At 60.0% G+C, this 17491-nt stretch overlaps 1 long non-coding RNA gene across 1 annotated transcript; it reads left to right on the top strand.

The window, feature by feature from the left end:
- Positions 1-17429, top strand: LOC135183754 (uncharacterized). Its single transcript, XR_010305696.1, has 4 exons — positions 1-348; positions 1034-1210; positions 12807-12985; positions 17100-17429. It is a non-coding gene; the product is annotated as an uncharacterized LOC135183754 (long non-coding RNA).
- Positions 17430-17491: the final 62 nt, after the last annotated feature.

Genomic DNA, 17491 nt, shown 5'->3' with positions numbered 1-17491 from the left:
CCGCAGCAAGCTGGCAATGCACTCCCCGAGTCGCCACCGCTCACCGCAGGCTGGTAGTGACCCTCTGCAAGCTGGCGCCGCCCCCCGTGAGCTGGCACTGCCCGCTCCTAGGCTGGCAGTGCCCTCACCACGACGGCGCCGCCGGCAGCGCAGGCTCGGCGGTGACCTCACCAAGATGGCGCCGACGTCCCGCCTGCGACGCTGACCTCACCAAGGTGGCTCCGGGGGCGGTTCCCGCCGCCCCTCCTTTCTCGCATGCGCAGAGCGCTCAGGCCAGGCCGCAGGGAGGGGCACAGGGGACAGAGCCACTCTGAAGGCTGCCTGGGGGGCGTCTGGGCGCCGGAGGTGGTGAGTGGGGGTCGGGGGGGGGGGGGAGAGGTCTGTGTGGGGTGGGGGTCGCCGCTCGGGAGGGGCGGGGGGCAGTGGGGGGAAGGCCTGGAGCGTCCCCAGCGGCCTGGAGGGAACAGGGAGGGGAGGAGGGGGAGGGGCAGGGACATATACCCCGGGGGGGGGGGGGGGGGGGGGGGGGGGGCAAGGGCCTGGTTTTGGGGGGGGGGGGTCCTGAGGGGTCAAAGTTGGGGGCGAGGCCGCGGGGCCTGGGCCTGGGGGGGGTGGGAGAGGCTGAGGCCTGCTGGGGTGGGTGGGAAAGGCCTGGGAGGGGATTGGGGGTCCCTGGGGGGGACATGGGGAGGGATTTGGGGGGCTCTGGGGGGGGGTCTTCGAGGGGGACCTGGGAAGGGATTTGGGGGTCTCTGGGGGGATCCCTGGAGGGCTCTTTGGGGGGGACCTGGGGGGTCTTTGGGGGTGTCCTTGGGTTGGATTTGGGGGTCCTTGGGTGGCTTTGGAGGGGTCTTGGGTCTGGGGACAGGTAAAATGGGCCTGGGGTGATGCAGCAGGGTTCAGGGGCATCAGAAGGGGCATTGTGGGCATCTAAGTTGGCCTGGGGTCCTCTGGAGGTTGCCTCCCTCTTTCTGTCTCTGTTGTTTGTGCCTGGGTGAGAGTTCTCTGCTGTGTTTGTTCTCTCTTTTTGCAGGGAGCTGAACTGCTTTGCCCCAGCCCAGCTGCAGATCTGCACTCAGCCTCAGCCCCAAGCCCTGGCAGGGTGGGATGCTTTGGTACCAGGCCGTGGAGCTGTTTGAAATGCAATTCCTGCTTGCAGCTGGTTCAGAAATGGATTTCCTGTGGCTGTGGGGGCAGAAATGTCTCTGTGGTGAGTTGCTGCCAAGTGCCAGCCTTGCTTAAAGCCTTCTCTTAGGCCTTTCAGTGTGCTGATGGTTGCAGAGGAGAAGCTCAGAGTGTGAGGGAGTGAAAACTGAAGGGGGTGTTCAGGTGTGGGGAGAGGCCTCTGCCCTAGAGAGGCTGCTGGGCAGTGCTGCTGCAGCTAAGGTCTCCCTCGGGGAGTTGTTCCCCTCAGGGGCACTCTGGGGGCACTGTGCAGGAGGTGGCAGCCAGAAGGCAGAGCTGCCTGGGCCTCGTTGCTGTGCTGGCCAAAGCAGGTCACTTGTGCAGCTGTGCCACTTGCTGCTCAGGGCTGTGCTTGGGCAGAGAGGCAGCTGTGCCAGCAGCCTGTGCCACAGTGCAGTTGGTGCTGGTGCAGTGGAGCCTTTGCTGCTTGGCTCTGGGCTGATGGCAGTGGAGCCCCAGAGGCAGCGGTGCCAGGGCAGCTGAGCAGGGGCTGGGCTAGGGGCCGAGGCTGTGCTGCCTGCAGAGGCTTTTGTGTGCCTGTGTCGGGGTGGATTTAACATCCTTTTACTGCTGGGATGTGCTCCTGCTGCTGCCTTTCTGCTGCCCGGCTGGGAGGGGTCCAGAGGGACTGGGAGACACCAGGAGGGTTTGGGAGGAGTCTGGGAGGGCATTGGGATGGAGTGGGAAGGGATGCATGAGGGACTGGGAGTGAATGTGAGTGACTGGGAGGGGAATGGGTAGGGCTGAAGGGGGTTGGGAGGAAATGGGAGAGGACTGGAAGGGACTGGGACTGAGAGAGACTGGGATGGACTGGGGAGGGGCTGGGAGGGGAATGGGATGGAGGAGGAAAAGACAGGAATGGGAATGAAGGCAATTGGGAGGGAACTAGGAGAGGACAGGGCCAGACTGGGAGGGATTGGGATGCATTCAGTGGAAGTGGGAGAGACTGGGATTGGGAGGAGACTGGGAGGGCATTGGGATTGAGTGGGAGGAGTGGGATGGACTGGGAAGGGCCTGTGAGGGGATTTGGAGGGACTGGGAGAGAGTGATAGGGGATTGGGAGTTACTGAGGGGACTGGAAGGAGACTGGGATATATTGGGAGATAGTGGAATGGACAGGGAGGGATTGTGAGGGGCTGGGTGGGACTGGAAAGGGACTGGGAAGGACTGAGAGAGACTGGGCTGGACTGAGAGGGGACTGGACTGGCAATGGGAGGGAGTGGGAAGGCATCTGGAAGGGATCAGAAGGAATTGGAAGAGACTGAGAGGGAATTTAGCATGGGAGGGTATTGGGAAAGGCTCTGGGGGGATTGCAAGAGACTGGGATGGACTGGGAAGGAGTGGGATGGGCTGGAATGGGAGTGAGAGGTGTGAGGGAGGGGAATGGGACTGGGAGGTCCTGGGATGGGACAGGAAGGGGAATGGAGGGACTGATGGGAACAGGGAGAGGAATGGGATGGACTTGGAGGGACTGGGAAAGGACTTGGAGAGACTGAGACTGAGCCAGACTCTGAGGGGTTTTGGAGACACTGAGAAGTACTGGGAGGGAGTGGGAAGCCTGCAGAGGAACTGAGAGAGGCTGAAAGAGGATTTGGAGGGAGTGGGAGGGGAATTAGAGGGACTGGGAGAGAGTGATAGGGGATTGGGAGTTCCTGGAGGGGACTGGAAGGGGAATGGGATATACTGGGAGGTAGAGGAATGGACTGGGAGGGAGCTGGGTGGGACTGATGGGGACTGGGAAGAAATGGGAGGGGACTGGGATGGACTGGAAGGGATTGGGAGAGAGTGGGAGGGGATGTGGAATGAATTTGGAGAGACTGGGAGGGACTGGAAGGGATTGGGAGAGAGTGAGAGGGGATGTGGAATGAGTTTGGAGAGACTGGGAGGGACTGGAAGGGATTGGGAGAGAGTGAGAGGGGATGTGGAATGAATTTGGAGAGACTGGGAGGGACGGGAAGGGATTGGGAGAGAGTGGGAGGGATTGGGAGGAATTCAGAGAGACTGGGAGGGACTGGAAGGGATTGGGAGAGAGTGGGAGGAATTCAGAGAGACTGGGAGGGACTGGGGTGGAGTGGGAAAGAATAAATGAGTGACTGGGAGTGAATGGGAGAGACTGGGAGGGGATTGCAAGGGACTACTTGGAACTGGAAGAGGAATGGGATGGTCTGGGAGGGACTTGGAGAGACTGAGCCAGACTGGGAGGGGTTTGGGAGACGCTGAGAAGGACTAGGAGGGGACCAGGCTAGACTAGGGGGGGATTCAGAGGAACTGGGAGAGATTGGGAGGAGACTGGGAGGGAGTGGGATGGAGTGGGAAGGGATTGATGAGGGACTGGGAGTGATTGTGAGTGACTGGGAGAGCCATGGAGGGGAACAGGAGGGGCAGATGGGGAGTGGGATGGGATTGGGAGGGACTGGCGAGGAGTGGGAGGAGACTGAGAGGTAGTGAAAGGGAAGTGGGAAAGGATGAGGGATTGGGAGGGACTGGGAGGCAGTGGGAGGAGACTGGGAAGGGACTGGGAGGGGATTTGGAGGGACTGGGAGAGAGTCATAGGGGATTGGGAGCTGATGGAGGGGACTGGAAGGGGACTGGGATATACTGGGAGCCAGTAGGATAGACTGGGAAGGATTGAGAGAGGACTGGGTGGGAGTGATAGAGAACTGGGAGGGACTGGGGAGAGACTGGGAGGGGACTGGGATGGACCTGGCAAGAATTGGATTGGGACTGGGAGAGGACTGTGAGAGAACTGGGATGGGCCTGGAAGGGACTGGGAAGGACTTGGAGTGTGAAAGTACTGGGAAAGGAGTGGAATGGGATTGTGAGGGACTGGGAGGGAGTGGGTGGGATTCAGAGGAACTGGGACAGAGTTGGATGGACTGGGAAGGGATCTGGGAGAGACTCGAGGGGACTGGGATGGACTGGGAAGGGGACTGAGGTGGCATGGAGGGGTATGGGACTGGGAGGTACTGCAAAGGGACTGAGAGGGCAATGGGATGGACTGGGAGGAACTGGTGTGGAACTGGGAAGGCGGGGGAAGGCCAGAGAGAGAATGGGAGGGGAATGGGTTGGACCTGGTTAAAGACTGGATTGGGACTGGGAGAGGACTGGGAGGGTATTAGGAGAGGCCTGGAAGGGTCTGAGAAGGACTGGGATGTACTGGGAAAGGCCTGGAATGGGATTGTGAGACTGGGATGGAACTGGGAGGGGATTGGGAGGGAGTGAGTGGGATTCAGAGGAACTGGGAGAGTCTGGGATGGACTTAGAGTGGGCTGGGCTGGGAAGGGATCTGGGAAGGAGTGAGGGGACTGGGAGGGATTGGGAAGAGGACAGAGAGCTGTCAGGGAGGGGAATGGGACTGGGAGGTACTGGGATGGGACAGGGAGGGGAATGGGAGGGACTGATGGGAAGTGGGAGAGGAATGAGATGGCCTGGGAGGGGATCTGGAACGGATTGTGAGAGAGTGGGAGGGGACTGGGAAGGGATTGGGATAGACTGGGAGCTAGGGGGATGGACTGGGAAGGATTGGGAGGGAGTGATAGAGGATTGGAAGGAAATGGGAGAGGACTGGAATGGGACTGGGAAGGGACCGGGATGGACCTGGTAAGGACTGGATTTGGACTGGGAGGTATTGGGGGAGGACTGTGAGGGAACTGGGATAGGCCTGGAAGGGACTGAGAAGGACTGGGAGGGGACTGAGAGGTGGCAGGGAGGGGACTGGGCCAGGGAGAGGATTGGGGGGAATGGGAAGGGGTTTGGAATGGATTGGGACTGGGAGGGGACTGGGCCAGAGTGGGAGGGGAGTGGAAAGGTAGTGGGAGGGTGTGAAAGGTAGTTGGAGGGCACTGGAAGGGACTAGGAGGGGATTGGGATGGACTGGGAAGGGACTGGTGAGGATTGGATTGGGACTGGGAGAAGCCTGGAAGGTACTGAGAAGAAGTGGGAGGGGACTGGGATGTACTGGGAAAGGAGTGGGATGGGATTGAAAGAGACTGGGATGGGACTGGGAGGGGGTTGTAGGGAGTGGGTGGGATTCAAAGGAACTGGGAAGGACTGGGAGGAGACTGGGAGTGGGGTGGACTGGGAATAGACCTGGGAAGAAGAGAGTGGAACTGGGAGGGGACTGTGAGGGATTGGATGGGACTGGGAAGGGGCCTGAGAGGTGGCAGGGAGGGAAGTGGGACTGGGAGGTACTGGGATGGGATAGGGAGGAGATTGTAAGGGACTCATGAGAACTTGTGGAGAAATGGGAGGGAATGGGAAAGGACTGGAAGGGGACTGGGATATACTGGGAGACTGTGGGATGGACTGGGAAGGATTGGGGGAGGGCTGGGTGGGACTGATAGGGGCTTGGGAGGGACTGGGAGAGACTGGGATGGACCTGATGATGACTGGACTGAGACTGGGAGGGACTAGGAGATGACTGTGAGGGAACTGGGAAAGATCCGGAAGGGACTGAAAAGGACAGGGAGGGGAGTGGGATGTCCTGGGAAAGGAGTGGAATTGGATTGTGAGAGACTGGGCTGGGACTGGGAGGGGACTGAGAGAGAGTGGGTGGGACTGGGAACAACTGAGCTGAACTGGGAGGGGACTGGGAAGGGGCCTGAGAGGTGCCAGGGAGGGGAATGGGACTGGGAGGTAGTGGGATGGGGCAGGGAGGGGAATGGGAGAGACTGATGGGAAGTTAGAAAGGAATGGGCTGGACTTGCAGGGAGTGGGAGGGGATTGGGAGGGAATGTGATGGGGTCTGGAATGGATTGTGAGTGACTGGGAGGGCACTGAGCCAGAGTGGGAGGGGATTGGAAGGGATTGGGATGTACTGGGAGCTAGTGGGATGGACTGGGAAGGATTGGGTGAGGCTGGGTGGGACTGGGAGTGGATTGAGAGGGACTGGGAGAGGTTGGGAGGGACTGGAGTTGGACTGAGACTGGGAGGGGACTGAGGTGGACCTGCTAAGGACTGGATTAGGACTGGGAGGAAAATGGGAGAGGAGTGGAAGGGACAGAGAAGGACTGGGAGGGGAGTGGGATGTACTGGAAAATGACTGGAGTGGGATTATGTGGGACTGGGAAGGAGACTGAGAGGTGGCAGTGAGGAGAATGGGTCTGGGAGGGACAGGGATGGTAATGGGAGGAAGTGGTGGGAACTGGGGGAGGAATGGGATGCACTGGGCTGGAGTAGGAGGGCATTGGGAGGGAATGGGAAGGGATCTGGAATGGATTGTGAGTGACTGGAGGGGACTGGGCCAGAGTGGGAGTGGACAGGGAAGATACTGGGAGGGGAATGGGCAGGCAGTGTGAGGGTGTGAAAGGTAGTTGGGGTGGCCTGGAAGGCCCTGGGAGAGTACTGAGAGGGAGTGTGAGGGGACTGGAAGGAGACTGGGATATACTGGGAGCTAGTTGGATGGAGTGGGAAGGATTGGGTGGGGCTGTGTGGGACTGATAGGGGATTGGGAGAAGATTGGAAAGGACTGGGAGGGGAGTGGGATGTGTTGGGAAAGGACTGGAATGGGATTGTGAGAGACTGGTAGGGGATTGGGAGGGAGTGGATGGGATTCAGAGCAGCTGGGCAGGACTGGGAGGGCATTGGAATGGACTGGGAGGGAGTGGGATGGACTGGGAAGGGATCTGGGAGTGAGTGGAACTGTGAGGGGATTGGGAAGGTAGTTGGAGGGGGCTGGAAGGGACTTGGAGGGGATCGAGAGGGAGTGGGAGGTGACTGGTAGGGGACTGGGATATAGTGGGAGCTGGTGGGAGGAACTGGGAATGATTGGGAGGGGGCTGGGTGGGAGTGATAGAGGACTGGGAGGGACTGGAATGGGACTGGGAAGGGACGTGGGGGGACTGAGAGAGACTGGGAGGGGACTGGGATGGACCTGGTAAGGACTGGATTGGGACTGGGAGAGGACTGTGAGGGGACTGGGAGAGGCCAGGAAGGGGCTGAGAAGGACTGGGAGGGATTGGGTAGGACTGGAGTGGGATTGTGAGAGACTGGGATGGGACTGGGAGAGGATTGGAGAGAGTGGGTGGAATTCAGAGGAACGGGGAAGGACTGGGAGGAGACTGAGAGGGCTTTGGAATGGACTGGGAGGGAGTGGGATGGTGTGGGAAGGGATCTGAAGGGATCTGGGAAGGAGCAGAAGTGGGAGGGGACTGTGGGGGATTGGGTGGGACTGGGAAGGGGCCTGAGAGGTGGCAGGGAAGGGAATGGGAGGGACTGATGGGAAGAAGAAGAAGAAGGAGGTAGAGTGGGAGGGGATTGGAAAGGAATGGGAAGGGATCTGGAATGGATTGTGAGTGTCTGGGAGGGGACTGGGAAGAGACTGGCAGGGGAGTGGAAAGGTAGTGTGAGGAGGTGAAAGGTAGTTGGGGTGGCCTGGAAGGGACTGGGAAGGCATTGGGAGGGAGTGGGTAGGATTCAGAGGAACTGGGAGAGACTAGGAAAGACTGAGAGGAGACCAGGAGGGCATTGGGATGGACTGGGAAGGGATCTGGGAAAAAGTGAGTGGAACTGTGAGGGGACTGGGGGGGATTGGGTGGGACTGGGAGGTGCTGGGATGGGACAGGGAGGGGAATGGGAGAGACTGATGGGAAGTGGGAGAGGAATGAGATGGAGTGGGAGGGAGTGGAAGGGGACTGGGAGGGAAGGGAAAGGGATCTGGAATGAATTGTGAGTGACTGGAAGGGGACTGGGATATACTGGGAGCTAGTGGGATGGACTGGGAAGGATTGGGATGAGGCTGGGTGGGGGTGATAGAGGACTGAGAGGAAGTGGGAGAGGACTGGGAGGGAACTGGGAGAGGTCAGGAAGGGCCTGGGAGGGGAGTGGGAGGGATTGAGAGGAACTGGGAAGGACTTGGAGGAGACTGGGAGGGCATTGGGATGGAGTGGGAAGGGGCCTGAGAGGTGTCAGGGAGGAGAGTGGCCTGGGAGGGCATTGGGAGGGAATGGGAAGGGATCTGGAATGGATTGTGAGTGACTGGGAGGGGACTGGGCCAGAGTGGGAGGGTGTGAAAGGTATTTGGGGTGGCCTGGAAGGCATTGTGAGGGATTGGGAGGGGACTGGGATGTACTGGGAGCTAGTGGGATGGACTGGGAAGGATTGGAAGGGGGCTGGGTGAGACTGGGAGGGGATTGGGAGGGAAGGGAAAGGGCTGGGAAGGGGAGTGGGAAGGGGCTGGTAAGGACTGGATTTGGATTGGGAGAGGCCTGGAAAGGACTGAGGAGGACTGGAAGGAGACCAGGAGAGATTGGGTAGGACTGTGATGGGATTGGGAGGGACGGGCAAGGCGTGGGAGGAGACTTGGAGGGACTGAGAGGTAGTGGGAGGGAAGTGGGAAAGGATGAGGGATGGAGTGGAGGGATTGGGAGGGACTGGGATGGCTTGGGAGGGGATGTGGAGGGCCTGGGAGAGAGGGATAGGGGCTCGGGAGTTAGTGGAGGGGACTGGGATATTCTGGGAGATAGTGGAATGGAGTGGGAGTGGATTGGGAGGGAATGGAGAGGGATCTGGAATGGATTGTGACTGGGAGAGGACTGGAGTGGCACTAGGGACTGGGAGAGACTGGGATGGAGCTGGAAAGGACTGGATTGGGACTGGGAGAGGACTGGGAGGGAAATGGGAGAGGATTGGAAGGGACTGAAAAGAACTGGGTGCGGAGTGGTATGTACTGGGAAAGGAGTGGAATGGGATTGTGAGAGAGTGGGATGGGACTGGGAGGGGTTTGGGAGGGAGTGGGTGGGATTCAGAGACACGGGGAAGGAGTGGGATGAGTGGGAGGGAGTGAGATGGACTGGGAAGGGATCTGGGAAGGACTGAGCTAAACTGGGAGAGGACTGGGAAGGAGCCTGAGAGGTGTCAGGGAGGGGAATGGGCCTGGGAGGTGCTGGGATGGGACAGGGAGGGGACTGGGAGGGACTGCTGGGAAGTGGGAGAGGAATGAGATGGAATGGGAGGGAGTGGAAGGGGATTGGGAGGGAAGGGAAAGGGATCTGGAATGAATTGTGAGTGACTGGGAGGGGACAGGGAGGGGATTAGGAGGGAGTGGGAGGTGACTGGAAGGGGACTGGGATATTGTGGGAGCCAGTGGGATGGACTGGGAAGGATTGGGATGGGGCAGTGTGGGGGTGATAGAGGACTGGGAAGGGACTGGGAAGGGACTGGGCGGGACTGAGAGAGACTGGGAGGGGACTGAGATGGACCTGATAAGTACTGGATTGGGAGGGAAGGGGAAGGGATGGGAAGGGGAGTGGGAAGGGGCTGGTAAGGACTGGATTGGGATTGGGAGAGGCCTGGAAAGGACTGAGGAGGACTGGAAGGAGACCAGGAGGGATTGGGTAGGACTGGAATGGGATTGCGAGAGACTGGGAGGGGATTGTGAGGGAGTGGGATGGATTGGGAAGGGATCTGGGAAGGAGTGAGTGGGACTGGGAGGGATTGGGTGAGACTGGGAAGGGGCCTGAGAGGTCTTGGGATGGGACAGGGAGGGGAATGGGAGGGACTGGTGGAAGTGGGATGGGACTGGGGGGACTGGTGAGGCATGGGAGGAGACTTGGAGGGACTGAGAGGTAGTAGGAGGGAAGTGGGAAAGGATGAGGGATGGAGTGGAGGGATTGGGAGGGACTGGGATGGCCTGGGAGGGGATGTGGAGGGCCTGGGAGAGAGGGATAGGGGCTCGGGAGTTAGTGGAGGGGACTGGGATATACTGGGAGATAGTGGGATGGAGTGGGAGAGATTTGGAATGGATCTGGAATGGATTGTGAGTGAGTGGAATGGCAATGGAAAGGGACGAGGAGGGACTGACAGAGTGGGAGGGGACTGGGATGGAGCTGGAAAGGACTGGATTGGGACTGGGAGAGGACTGGAAGGGACTGAAAAGGATTGGGAGGGCAGTGGGATGTAGTGGGAAAGGAGTGTAATGGGATAGTGAGGGACTGGGAAGGGATTGGGAGTGAGTGGGTGGGATTCAGAGGAACGGGGAGGGAGTGGGAGGGAGTAGGATGGGCTGGGAAGGGATCTGGGAAGGACTGAGCTGAACTGGGAGAGGACTGGGAAGGGGCATGAGAGGTGGCAAGGGAGGGGAATGAGACTGGAATGTGCTGGGAAGGGACAGGGAGGGGATTTGGAAAGGATTGTGAGTGACTGGGAGGGGACTGGGCAGGTGGTGGGAGGGTGTGAAAGGTGGTTGGAGTGGCATGGGAGGGGACTGGGATATACTGGGAGCCAGTGGGATGGGCTGGGAAGGATTGGGAGGGGGCTGGGTGGGACTGATAGAGGACTGGAAGGAAATGGGAGCGGACTGTGAGGGACTGGAGTTGGACTGGGAAAGGACTCATCCCAGTCCCCTCCCAGTCCTCAGTCCCTGCCAGTCCTGTCCCATTCCTTCCCAGTCCTCTCCCAGACCGTCCCAGTCGCAATCCAGTCCTTCCCAGTCCATCCCAGAGTCTCCCAGTATGCCCCAGTCCCCTTCCAGACTAGAGTGATTGTGAGTGAGTGGGAGAGGCAGGGAGGGGAATGGGAGGGAGAGCTGGGAAGTGGGATGGGATTGGGAGGGACTGGTGAGGAGTGGGAGGAGACTGAGAGGGAAGTGGGAAAGGATGAGGGATGGAGTGAAGGGATTGGGAGGGACTGGGATGGCTTGGGAGGGGGTGTGGAGGGCCTGGGAGAGAGGGATAGGGGCATGGGAGTTAGTGGAGGGGACTGGGATATACTGGGAGATAGTGGAATAGATTGGGAGTGGATTGGGAGGGAATGGAGAGGGATCTGGAATGGATTGTGACTGGGAGAGGACTGGAATGGCACTAGGGACTGGGAGAGACTGGGATGGAGCTGGAAAGGACTGGATTGGGACTGGGAGAGGACTGGGAGGGAAATGGGAGAGGATTAGGGATGGAGTGGAGGGATTTGGGAGGGACTGGATGGCCTGGGAGGGGATGTGGAGGGCCTGGGAGAGAGGGATAGGGGCTTGGGAGTTAGTGGAGGGAATTGGGATGTCGAGGGAGGGAAGTGGAAGGGAGTGCAAGGGAATTAGGAGGGACTGGAGGGATTCGGAGAGGTCTGGAACGTGCCTGGGAGAGGACGTGTTGAGACTGGGATCCGTACCTGGAGGCACTGGGAGCCATCCTGGGAGGACGGGGAGCCATCCTGGAGGCACTGGGAGCCATCTGGGAAGCACTGGGAGCCATCCTGGGAGGACGGGGAGCCATCCTGGAGGCACTGGGAGCCATCCTGGAGGCACTGGGAGCTGAACTGGGAGCCGCCATTGTATCCCCTGCCACCATTTTGTCTCCCTCCCTCCCACCCTCCCTGACGCTGTGAGGGGAAAGAGCGGGAAAGCCAGGCTGCGCTCTGATTGGCCAGCGGGGCTTAGGCGGGAAGCGCTCCCATTGGCTGCACTGGGCCCAATTCCCCCACTTGGTGTGCACTTTGGGCCCAGTTCCTACCAGTTTGGGCCCAGTTTGGGACCACTTCCATCCCAAGCCCTCCCAGTCCCCTCCCATTTCCATCCCACTACCTCCCAGTCTCTACCAGTCCCCTCCCATTTCCATCCCACTGCCTCCCAGTCTCTACCAGTCCCCTCCCATTTCCATCCCACTACCTCCCAGTCTCTACCAGTCCCCTCCCATTTCCATCCCACTGCCTCCCAGTCTCTCCCAGTCCCCTCCCATTTCCATCCCACTACCTCCCAGTCTCTACCAGTCCCCTCCCATTTCCATCCCACTGCCTCCCAGTCTCTCCCAGTCCCCTCCCATTTCCATCCCACTACCTCCCAGTCACCTCCCAGTCGTTCCCAGTCCTTCCAGGGATGGAAGTGTCGGGGACTGGGAGGGGATCTGCAAGAGACTGGAATTGACTGTGAGTGGATCTGGGAGGTACTGGGATCGGATCTGGGAGAGACTGAGAGAGACTGGAAGGGACGGTGGAGGAACGGAGGGGTCTGGGATCGGGTCTGGGAGCGACTGTGAGGGGCTGGAAGGGACAGGGAGGAACAGAAGGGACTGGGATCGGATCTGGGAGAGACTGAGAGGGGCTGGAAGGGACAGGGAGGAATGGAGGGGTCTGGGATCGGGTCTGGGAGCGACTGTGAGGGGCTGGAAGGGACAGGGAGGAATGGAGGGGTCTGGAATCGGGTCTGGGAGCGACTGTGAGGGGCTGGAAGGGACGGGGAGGAATGGAGGGGTCTGGGATTGGATCTGGAAGCGACTGGGAGGGACTGGAAGGGACGGGGAGGAACGGAAGGGACTGGGATTGGATCTGGAAGCGACTGGGAGGGACTAGAAGGGAAGGGGAGGAACGTAGGGGTCTGGGATCGGGTCTGGGAGCGACTGTAAGGGGCTGGTACGTGTCCCTGGCAGCTCAGGAGCATGTCTGCTGGGCAGTGCTGGGGGCCAGGCGTCCCTCCTGTGTGTGCATGGCCCACATGCCAGCACCTTGCAGTCAGAGCTGACTGTGTGCACTGGAGGTGGAGTGTTGGAGTGGGATCAGCTCAGAGGTCTGCAAGGTCAGTGCATGGCAGTGGAAAATGAAATGCTTTGGCAGTGTTTTTACTGGGGGCATAGGAGCGTGCCCTCACCTTCACAGTGTGAGTAACTGAGCTTTGTCCTTGGTTGTTTCACTCTTTGCAGGTTTGCACTTTGCTTTCCACTCCACTGGCCAAGCCAGCCAGATGTGCAGCAGCAGCAGGATGGGCACGAGGGCCCCAGCTGCTGCGGTGAATCTGTCAGCACGGACGCTGGTGCCGCTGCAGCCTGGCCCTGCAGCCTGGCAGGGTGATCTCCTTTGGCTCGGCTCCTGTGGGCTCCAGGTAGGGTTTGTCTGTGTCTGCCAGGGGGGAAGGGTTGAAAAGGAGATGGCTCAGTCAGAGCTCTGACCTAGTAGCTGAAGATTCTGTCCAATGCAGATGCTAACAGAGCAGCTGGATGAGCAGAAAGCCTCTCGTGCAAACGGCTGTGGAGTGCTTCTCTCTGTTCCCTGCTGCTGGGAGGTGCTGACAGGTTAGGGTTTGCAGGGAGGCAGATCTCGCGGAGCAGGGCTGAACTCACTGTGCAAGGACACTGCACAATCCAGTGTGGATCAAAAGCGAGTGACAACTTTATTTAGTAGCCACACGCTTATATGTGTTACAGATAATTTATGCATACATGTAAGAAGCTAAATGGCTGAATCCCTAAATACCCCATTTGCTCTGCTTGAGTTGTCTGCTGACTCGTCAAGGACAGTGCCTCCCTGGCTAGTTATATTAAATGCTGCCTTTGTTTATTCAATATGTCTTTGTTTCTGTGTGGCCTAGCACAGCCTTAATTTAGTTCCATATACTCATCCTGCTTGCCCACTTCTAAGTCATGTCCATTTTCCTTTAGCCATTCTGCAACAAGGGTTAGTGGAGGGGTGTGAAGAATTTGCAGGGATCTCTAAGGGTCTGCAGACCCCTTTGAAAGGTCTGAAGTTGTCTGTAGATGTCTCTAGGGTGCTGCAGGGGTCTGCAGGCACCTCTTAAATGTCTGGAGGGGTCTGTAGCTGTCTGTAGAGGTCTCTAGAGCTTTGTAGAGGAATGTGGGTGCCTGCAGCTGTCTCTAGGGGTGTGTGGAGGCCTGCAGGCACCTTTCAAATGTCTGGAGGGGTCTGCAGAGCTCTGTCAGGGTCTGTAGATTTTGGCAGGGTTCTGTAGGAGTCTCTGGGCAACTTTTAAAGGTGTGGAGGGGTCTGCAGGTGCCTGTTGAGCTTTGTCCGTGTCTGTGGTGGTGTGTAGGTGAGTGTGGGTGTCTGCAGAGGTGTGAAGGGGTCTGTAGCTATTTGTCAGGGTCTGAGAGAGTCTGCAGAGGTGTGTAGAGTTGAGTAGGCGTTTGGAGGTTTCTGTGTGGGTCTGTAGGTGCCTGCAGGCATCATTGAAGGCTCTGGAGGGGTCTGTAGATGTGTGCAGGGGTCTGTTAAATATCTGGAGGGGTCTGGATGGGTGTGGGGAGCTCTGTAGGGGTCTGTATGTGTTTGCAGGCAGCTGCAGGGGTCCGTAGATGCCTGTAGGGATTTGCAGGGCTCTGTTAGTTCTCTGCAGAGGTCTGCCTGGGTCTGGAGGTGCCTTTTAATGGGTCTGTGGAGGTCTGGAGGGCTCTGCAGTGGGCTGTAGTGGTCTGTTAAAGGTGTGGAGGGGTCTGTAGGTGTCTGCATTCAGTGAAGGAGTTCTTTGGCTCCAGGACACTTTTGTCCAGTGTCTCTAAAGTGTGACTGTCCCAAATGAGATAGAGGTGCACTGGCAGCGTGTTTGCAGGTGGCCCCAAGCTGAGTGGTGCTGGAGAGCAAGCAGAGGGGCAGGATGGCATCCAGGAAACACCTGGGCAGGCAGGGGAGCTGGGCCCAGGCGAAGCTTGTGAGGTTCCAGGAGAGCAAGGGCAGGGTGCTGCGTGTGGGCGGCAGGAAGCCTGCCTGTGCCTGCGGGCTGGGGGCGGAGGCGATAAAGAGCAGCCCTGGGGGTGCTGGGGAGAAGCTGAGTGCGAGCACATGGTGTGAGCTTGCAGGCCAGGAGGAGCCTGTCGGTGTCTGCAGGGCTGTGCAAGCAGCTGTAGGAGTCTGCCCAGGTCTGTAGGTGTCTGCAGGGGTCTTCTAAAAGGCCTGGAGGCTTTTCTGAGTGTGCAGAGGTGTGCGGGGGTCTGGAGGCATCTGTAGGTACCCTTAGGGGCCTGGAGGGCTCTCTGGAAGTCTGTGGAGCTCTCTGGGTGTCTGTGGAGGTGGTTAGGGGTCGGTAGAGGTGTCTGTGGTGCTGTAGGTGTCTCAAAAGGCTGTGAAGGTCTTGAGGTGCCTTGCAAAGGTCTCGAGGTGTCTGTAGAGGTCTGCCGGGTTCTCTGGCAGTCTGTAGAGGTCTGTGGGGGTCTCTAGGGGCCTCTTAAAGACATGCAGGGGTCTGCAGGGCTCTATGGAAAGGTCGGGAGGGGTCCCTAGAGGTCTCTAGGAGGCTGGAGGGGTGTGCAAGTGTCTGTAGCATTCAGCAGGTGTGTGGAGGTTTCTGTTCTGGGCCCGCAGGTGTCTGCAGGCATCTTGTAAAGGTCTGCAGGGGTCTGTGGAGCTCTGTCAGGCATCTGTTAAGTGTCTGCAGGAATCCATTGAAGGTGTGGAGGGGGCTGCAGGGCTCTGCAGAGGAGGCTGTGGCTGTGTGTAGAGGTCTTAGGGGTGTGAAGAGTTTGCAGGGGTCTGTAAGGGTCTGCAGAGCCCTTGGAAAGGTCTGAAGTGGTCTGCAGGAGTCTGGAGATGTCTCTAGGGCACTGCAGGGCTCTGCAGGGGTCTGCTGCTGCGGGAGGAGTGGGCTGGGGGAGCCACGCCCCCTCCCTGGCCTTTCTTGCCTGGCTCTGGTTGCTGCCTCTTTATTTGCATAGCCACACCCCTTTCCATAGCCACGCCCCATCCCCATGCTGTGCCTGGCCCCGCCCCCTCGGCACCGCCCCCGCCCCACAGTAACCAATGAAATGGTGACAGATTTGGAGCTTCCTTTGGAGGAGGAGTTCAGGAGGTGGCTGCTGATTGGTGGATTGTGATGGGTGTGGTTTGCCGCTTGTTCTGCCTCCCTCATTTGCATACATTTCAATATCAGGCTCTGCCTTTGAGTACCTTGGAGATGTGTTGGGGTTTGGGGAGCGGTTACCGGGAGGGTCAGCAGCTGATTGGTGCGTCCTCTGGCGTGGGCGGGGCCTGCCCCGCCCCTCCGAAGCGGCCGATGGTCTCCAGCACAGCCCCAGCAGCTCCAGGAAGGAGGAGACCTCCCCCCGCAGGCCTCCAGCCCCCCGGGAGACCCAGAGCCTGTGGGGGGAGGGCTCAGGGACCCCCAGACCCTCCCAGGGACCTCCAATAACCTCTCAGGGACCTCTGATGACCTCCCAGGGACCCCCAGACCCTCCTAGGGACCTCCCAGGGACCCCCAGACCCGCCCACTGGCCTCCCAGAGACCCCCACTCACCTCCTTGTATGCCCACACTAATCCCCCAGCCCCTCCCCGTCCCCGCCCAGCGCCCCCCAGTGCCCACTCAGGCCCTCAGCTTGTCCCCGCAGCACTGCAGCCTGGCCTGGGGGCGCTGCTGAGGCCTCCCCTCGGGCCAGGCTGGGGGCTGCAGGCCTGGGCCCAGCGCCCTCAGTGCCACCTGTGCCAGGCCAGCAGGCAGCGGCAGCAGCACCTCCCTGGCAGGGCAGGTCAAGGAGCCTCGGGGGAGGGACCCCAGCACCCCCCAGCGTCCCCCCAGTCCCCTCCCACTGCTCCCAGTCCCCCCCAGGCACCCCTGGGACTCTCTATGGCACCCACAGACCCTTCCCCTACCCCCAGCCACCTCTGACCCCCGTCAAAACCTCACCCGGGGACCCCCATGACACCCCCAGACCCTCCCTCTGCTCCACTGCCCCCTCCCCCCAGCCACCTCGGACCCTTCCCAAGGCGCCCCCAAACCCCCCCAACCCCGGGGCCGCCTACAACACCCCCAGACCCTCCCCCTACCCCCCTTCAGCCACTTCGGACCCCCCCCAAATCCCCCTGCGACCCCCCCAAGCGCCCCTGGCAACCACTGACTCATCCCCAGACCCTCCCCCCACTGCTCGCCCCCCCCCCAGCCACCTCATCCCCCCCCGGGGACTCCTCAAACCCCCCTGGGGCCCCCCCGAAGCCCCTCTGGGACTCTCCAAAACCCCCCAGCCCCTTCCCCCGCTCCCCCCCCGAGCCCTCTCGGACCCCTCCCGGGACCCCCCAACTCCGCCTAAGACCCCCCCGGGGCTGGGTACAGCCGCAGCAGCTCGCTCCGCGCCGCCATCTTGCCTCCGTGCCGTCACTTCCGGCTGGCAGGCGACGCTCTGGGCTCTCCTCTCGCTGGTCAAAGCCGCTCTAGGCCTCCGAGGTCCTCCAGGCGCCACTGCGAGCGGCTCTGGGCCAAAGCAATGTCTGTGCTCAGCTGCAGGGATGGATTTGCCTGCACTCAAGCTGCTGCTGCCAGAGCCCCTCCGTGTCAATCTGTGCTGCCGTTGGGTTCTGCAGCTCTCTCCAGCAAGCATGGCATGAGCTGAAGGAGCAGCAGGAGCAGCATGGCCGTTCCCCAGGCAGCAGGAGGGTTCAGCCCAGCACCAGCTCATGCGGGAGGAGCAGGTGCTGAGGGACATCCCCCACGAGACGCAGGTGGCCAAAGAGGCTGGGTCAGGTAAAGCTTTGTGTGGAGTTTGTGCTCCTTCTGGCAGTCAGGTGCACCGGTTCTGAGGAGTAGAAGCATGGAGTGGTTGCTGTTGGAGAAGAGGCTTCCAAATCATCCAGGGCAGCCCTTAAGGCAGCACTGCCAGGTCACCCCTAAAG

This window comes from Pogoniulus pusillus, chromosome 19 (genome assembly GCF_015220805.1).
Source record: "Pogoniulus pusillus isolate bPogPus1 chromosome 19, bPogPus1.pri, whole genome shotgun sequence".
NCBI classification, from domain to species: domain Eukaryota; kingdom Metazoa; phylum Chordata; class Aves; order Piciformes; family Lybiidae; genus Pogoniulus; species Pogoniulus pusillus.
The sequence above is the reverse complement of the archived record's forward strand: the minus strand, read 5'-3'. Positions and strand labels throughout refer to the sequence as shown.